Source organism: Oryx dammah, unplaced genomic scaffold (assembly GCF_014754425.2).
Source record: "Oryx dammah isolate SB20612 unplaced genomic scaffold, SCBI_Odam_1.1 HiC_scaffold_23, whole genome shotgun sequence".
In the NCBI taxonomy this organism is placed as follows: Eukaryota; Metazoa; Chordata; class Mammalia; order Artiodactyla; family Bovidae; genus Oryx; species Oryx dammah.
Window position 1 is genome coordinate 131,548,618 of NW_024070207.1, and position 4,839 is coordinate 131,553,456.

The 4,839-nt window shown below is 63.7% G+C and overlaps 1 protein-coding gene and 1 long non-coding RNA gene across 2 annotated transcripts in view; both read left to right on the plus strand.

Moving 5' to 3' along the window:
• PPP2R3B (protein phosphatase 2 regulatory subunit B''beta) overlaps positions 1–4,839 on the plus strand; it is a 48,967-nt gene that overhangs the window by 13,940 nt on the left and 30,188 nt on the right. The gene's annotated exons all lie outside the window — the stretch shown is intronic.
• LOC120882432 overlaps positions 3,745–4,839 on the plus strand; it is a 1,249-nt gene continuing 154 nt past the window's right edge. Inside the window, exons 1-2 of the long non-coding RNA XR_005725504.1 lie at positions 3,745–4,310; positions 4,549–4,698. This is a non-coding gene — a long non-coding RNA (uncharacterized LOC120882432). The remainder of the gene's footprint in view (positions 4,311–4,548; positions 4,699–4,839) is intronic.

Genomic DNA, 4,839 nt, shown 5'->3' on the forward strand with positions numbered 1-4,839 from the left:
TCGTGTTGCCCTCGCGCTTCAAGAAGCGGCTCAAGGCCTTCCAGCAGGTGCGCGCGCGGGGCTGCTGCGTCCACTCAGCCCCGGAGAGGTCGGGGCGGGGGGCTGCCCGTGCTGGGGGGTGGGGGCTTCACCTCCGCCCGGGAACAGCGCCCCTGCGCGCGGAGAGCAGGCGTGCGGCCCGTGAAATTTGTTGGGACAGCAGCTCTGAAGAGAGGCGCCCACAGCTCCTTTCTGGGAGTTTCAGGCGCAAGGACCGCGGTGCCTGGAAAACGCCTGCGGAGCGGATTGAGCGGGCTGGGGAGGCTTTAGCCCCGGCTCCGCAGGCGCGCAGGCAGCCTCCCCGCGTGGTCGGAGCGCGGCGCCCGCCGCTGTAACGCAGCGCTCTCAGGACCGAGCGCGGTTCGCCGCGAGCGCCTGTGGAGTTTGAGCGCTTTAGAGGAAGCGCGTCGCTCGGCGGTTTCAGCAGGCACTCGGCTGTTAAACCTCTCGGTGCTTCTCCCCCCGGGGGCACGAAAGCAAAGCCGGTGTCTCTCTGCCGGTGCCTCGTGTGTGGTTTATAAAGTCGAGTAAGGGGACCGGGGCATGTAGAACCCGCGGCCACCCTGGGGTCTTCTGGTAACGCAGGTTTGGCTGTCTTAGGGATGTTTGGCACTGTGAATCGCTTGTATTTTCTCCCAGGCGAGAGTTAAGGTCATTTAGCCTCAAGAAAGCAAAAAGTCGCCGAATTACATACCGGCCTGTCTGGGGTGGGAAACGCTTGCTTCCTGTTGGTCCTTTAAATCGAGTTTTTCCCCCATCCTGGGGACCATGTCTGAGCTTTTAGAGAGCTATGGGGTCTTCTTTTTTCTGTCTGACGGCTGTCTTTCTAACGTGTGGGCTTTGGTCTGCGAGTGGGTGACGCTTGTAAATTGGTGCCTCGTTTGGGCAGGAAAGTCTGTTCAGACCCAGAGCGTGCGATCAGATGAGGCTTGTCTCCTTTCACAGACGGAGCGGCAAGGCTGCCGGTTGCTGTTTACGTGGCACGCAGTAGTGCTGGGGCGAGCCGGGGTCGGGGGCCCTCCCCGCCGGTGGCCGGGCCTTGATGTTTTTGGGCTGGGGGAGGGGAGCCCCGGCTTACAGGCAGGAGCTTCAGGAAAGCCTGATTTTCCCAGGACAGCTGTGCGTCTTATCGAGTCACTCAGATTTCAGAGGAAGCAGTTTCAGATTACAGAAAACACATCCCGGCGATCTTTCCTGGGAATGAGGGCGCCTGCCCTGGGCAGCGGGGGCTCCTCAGGGGCGCAGCGGGTGCTCCTCAGGGGCGGGATTCAGCTCCTGAGGGGGAGTGTCCTGGGGAGAGTGTTGGGGAGGGGAGCTCCCCTGGCTGACGTCATGGCTTCACCTCTCGGTGTTTGCGTGTGGACTCCAGACATAGCCTTGGGAGATCTGCAAACCTCAGGGTGTGTGGAGATGGGTGAGGAGGGGACGGTGGGGGCCGTGCATGTGGAGATGGGCATGGGGTGAGGAGGGACGTGGTGGTTGGGGGGTGGTGAGGACTGTGGCGAGGGTGGTTGGGGTGTGTGGCCGTGGAGGGCACGTGGAGGTGGACTCGGTGCTTCCCACGCGTGCCCCTGCAGCTTGGTGCGGCCGTGCTGGGTTAAGGGCTGCGGGAAGGCGTGTTTGGGGGGCTCGCCTCTTCCTGCAGAGCCTTCTTCCTGTCCACCGCCTGCGTGTGGACGCCTGGGCCAAGCGCTCGCTGAGCAGCCCTCAGGCCCCCAGCTTGTCCTCCGTGGTGGCCCTCAGCGCGTGTCCCAAGCCCACGAGGACCCCGCCCGGCTGTGCCGCCGCCCCGTCCAAGCTGAGTGCTGGCCTCCGTCCCTGGGACTGAATCGGGTGCGGCACGCCCCAGGACGGGCTCCCCCGCTCCCCGCCGCCCATCCCTGGTTCTGGTCCTGCTCTCACCTGTCCAGTTTCCCTGTGGGCCCTTCAGGTGGACGCAGGGGCCCCACGGAGGGGAGACTGCGGCGCTGACAGTCCAGGCTCCCCTCCCCTCCCTGCTGACAGCCTAACCTGCAGACTCCGCCCGTGTCAGACCCCGGGGGTCACATCACTGTGCGGGGTGCCCCTGAGTGTGCCCCCTTGATCCGCACTCCGGGGACCTGGGGGTCAGACATGGTCCCCTTGGTCCCGGAGCCGGTGGACTTGTGCCCTCGGGCTGCTCCCCAGCTCCACACCCCAGCCCTGCCTCCCGGCTCCGTGGGCCACACAGCCCTCTGCCCAGGGGTGCACTTGGTCTCGCCTTCATTTTGGTGCCTCTGCCTATACTTGGGCCGTTTGCGTGTCCATCGGTGGTCCCTTTGAGGTCCTAGTTGGCCCTCCCCAGCCTCGCCAGCCGGTGGGGAGGGTTCCTAGGCTCAGAGGAGGAGAAGCTCCGGCCTGCAGGGCCTTCCATCCTGGCGCCGGCCTCCGTAGGGTGCCTCGGCCGCCTGTGTCCCCACACCCGAGTCTCCGCTCCGATGGGGCCCCTGCCGGCTGCGCCCCGCGTCTGGCCCGCCCCCGGCCCCGCTTCGCTCGCCCCGCGCCCCTCCTGGGTGCTTAGACCCAGGGTCATCGCCGCCGGCCCGGCGCGCGCCCTCCGTCCGCGGAGACGCCGGCTGAGGACGCATTCGGAGAAGTCCTGCCGGGAGGGGGCGCCGGCTGCTCCCGAAGGCGGGCACTGTCCCTGCTCGGCCGCTCCCGCCGCACGGGGACGCCCCGCTTCTCCACGAGGCTGTGTCCTCAGGCCTGTTCGGGGCCGCCGGCTGCGCGTGTCCCGAGGGCCGCGGGCGTGTCCGGTCTCCGCAGTCGCGATGAGTCAGGGAGCGCGGGTGTCCGCACCGCCACAGAAGTTGCCGCCGGGCGCGGGGGCCCGGAGGCAGGGAGGGCGGGGGCGTGTGCGAGGCGCGGCCGGCGCCCCTGCTCTGCGGGCTGCTTAGGGGGCCCAGCCCCACTTGGGAGCCCCTGTGTGTGTGTGTGTGTGTCTCTCTCTCTCTCACGCACACAGACACACGGCTGTACCCCCGCCCCGCCTTCGTCGCGGACGTCCAGCCGGCCGCACCGAGCTCAAGGCGCCGTCATCCGCCGCTTCTCTCCGGCCCTGGGGAGCCCCGCTCGGCCGGAGGCGGCGGCCCCTGCGGCGCCCTGTGTGCTGGCGAAGGGCGCCTGTCCCGCAGCTGTGCCGGCCGCGCTATTTATGGCCCAGAGATGACTCTGTAAATCTCCCGTGTCCGCACCCGGCGCTTCTGTTTTGCCGTCGCCTGGCCCTGCCTGCCCGCGCCGCACTTCCCGGCTCCGGGGCTTGGTGGGCGCTGAGGCCACGCCAGGGCAGCGGTCAGCTCGGAGTCGGCGGCGCGGCCCGTGGTGGACCCCAGCGCGGTGTCCCGACCCTCCCTGTGGAAGTCCAGGCCCCCAGCCCACTCTCTGGGCGTGAACACAGCGGTGCCCGCCTTCTTTCCATCGCTGCTGGCCGCTGTCTCTCTTTCCACTTAAGTTTCAGCTGTTGTGTCCCGAGACCTTACGTGTGTGTCTTATAAATAAATCTTACTTTTTTCCTTCTGTTTGATCTTTCTGTTTTTAAAGTTCCCTTGACCTGAATTTACTTTTGACTGTGCTGGGTCTTGTTGCTGCGTGGCCTTTTCTCTAGTTTTGGTGACCAGGGGCTGCTCTCTCCTTGAGTTGTGCAGCCTTCTCATGGCAGGACGCTCCTGTGACAGGGCCCGGGCTCTCTACGTGGGATGTGCAGCCTTCTCATGGCGGGGACGCTCCTGCTGTGGGGCCCGGGCTCTCGGGGCAGGTGGGGAGTTGGGCTCAGTAGCTGTGGCTCCCGGATTCTAGAGCCCAGGCTCGGTAGTGGTGGCGCACCGGCTTAGCTGTTCTCTAGCGTGTGCGATTTTCCTGGACCAGGCATTGAACCCACCTCGCCTGCGTTGGCAGGCGGGTTCTTCTCCACTGAGCCACCAGGGAAGGCCTCCGACCTTTGTATTCTTAACTGGAACATTCAGTTCACTTACATCTGTTATGACTTGGAATCCATTCTGCTTTATTTTGCATTTCTCTGTGTGCTCTCTTTAAAAAATCTGTTTCCCTTTGAAGTGCTTCCCACCAGGTCACTGCTCAGCTGACCGTGTCATTTTCGTAGGAACTGAGTTAATCCATATCTTTATCATCCAGCTCAAAACTCTCACACACTTCCCTTGCATTTTATGCTGTCATCTTCTTGGGAGTTTTCAGAAAGAAGTAGACTGGTGTTCTTATGACTGATTTCTCTGGTGGGTGCGTGTGGAGTTAGCCAGGTAGGCACTCCTCTCCCCTGCACCCCCGTCTTGTAATTCAGATTTTCCATCTGGGGGCGCTTTGCTCTGCACTGACGTGCACACCTCAGCGTCGCCTGGGCCAGGTGTCTGTCGCACGCTCACTCTGGCTTTCTGTTCTGTTCGGGTCTAATAATGGCTCAGTGTTCACGTCATGTGACAGCCACCTTCTCACAGGTAGAAAGGGACGAGGTGGGCACTGTCTTCCTCTGGCTTCTAGGCTCTGTTCTTCTGTTGAGAGCTGGATGGAGTTCCGGCTGTTTGTTTCTTTGAAGATTTCCCCTCATCTGTCTTGTTTCCCTGGCCTGGGCTGCGTTTAAGCACCTGCTGGCTGCCTTTGGGTCTTCTGGCTTTGTCCTCCTGTGTCTAGGTGTGTTGGGGACTCACGGGCTCCTGAGGTCTCTGACGGGAGGGTGTGTCCTGATGACCCCATGACCTGGGGTGACAGGGCCTCTGAAGGGGATGGGGTCTGACGGGAGGCTGTCCTGGGTCCTGGTGACCCCGTGACCTG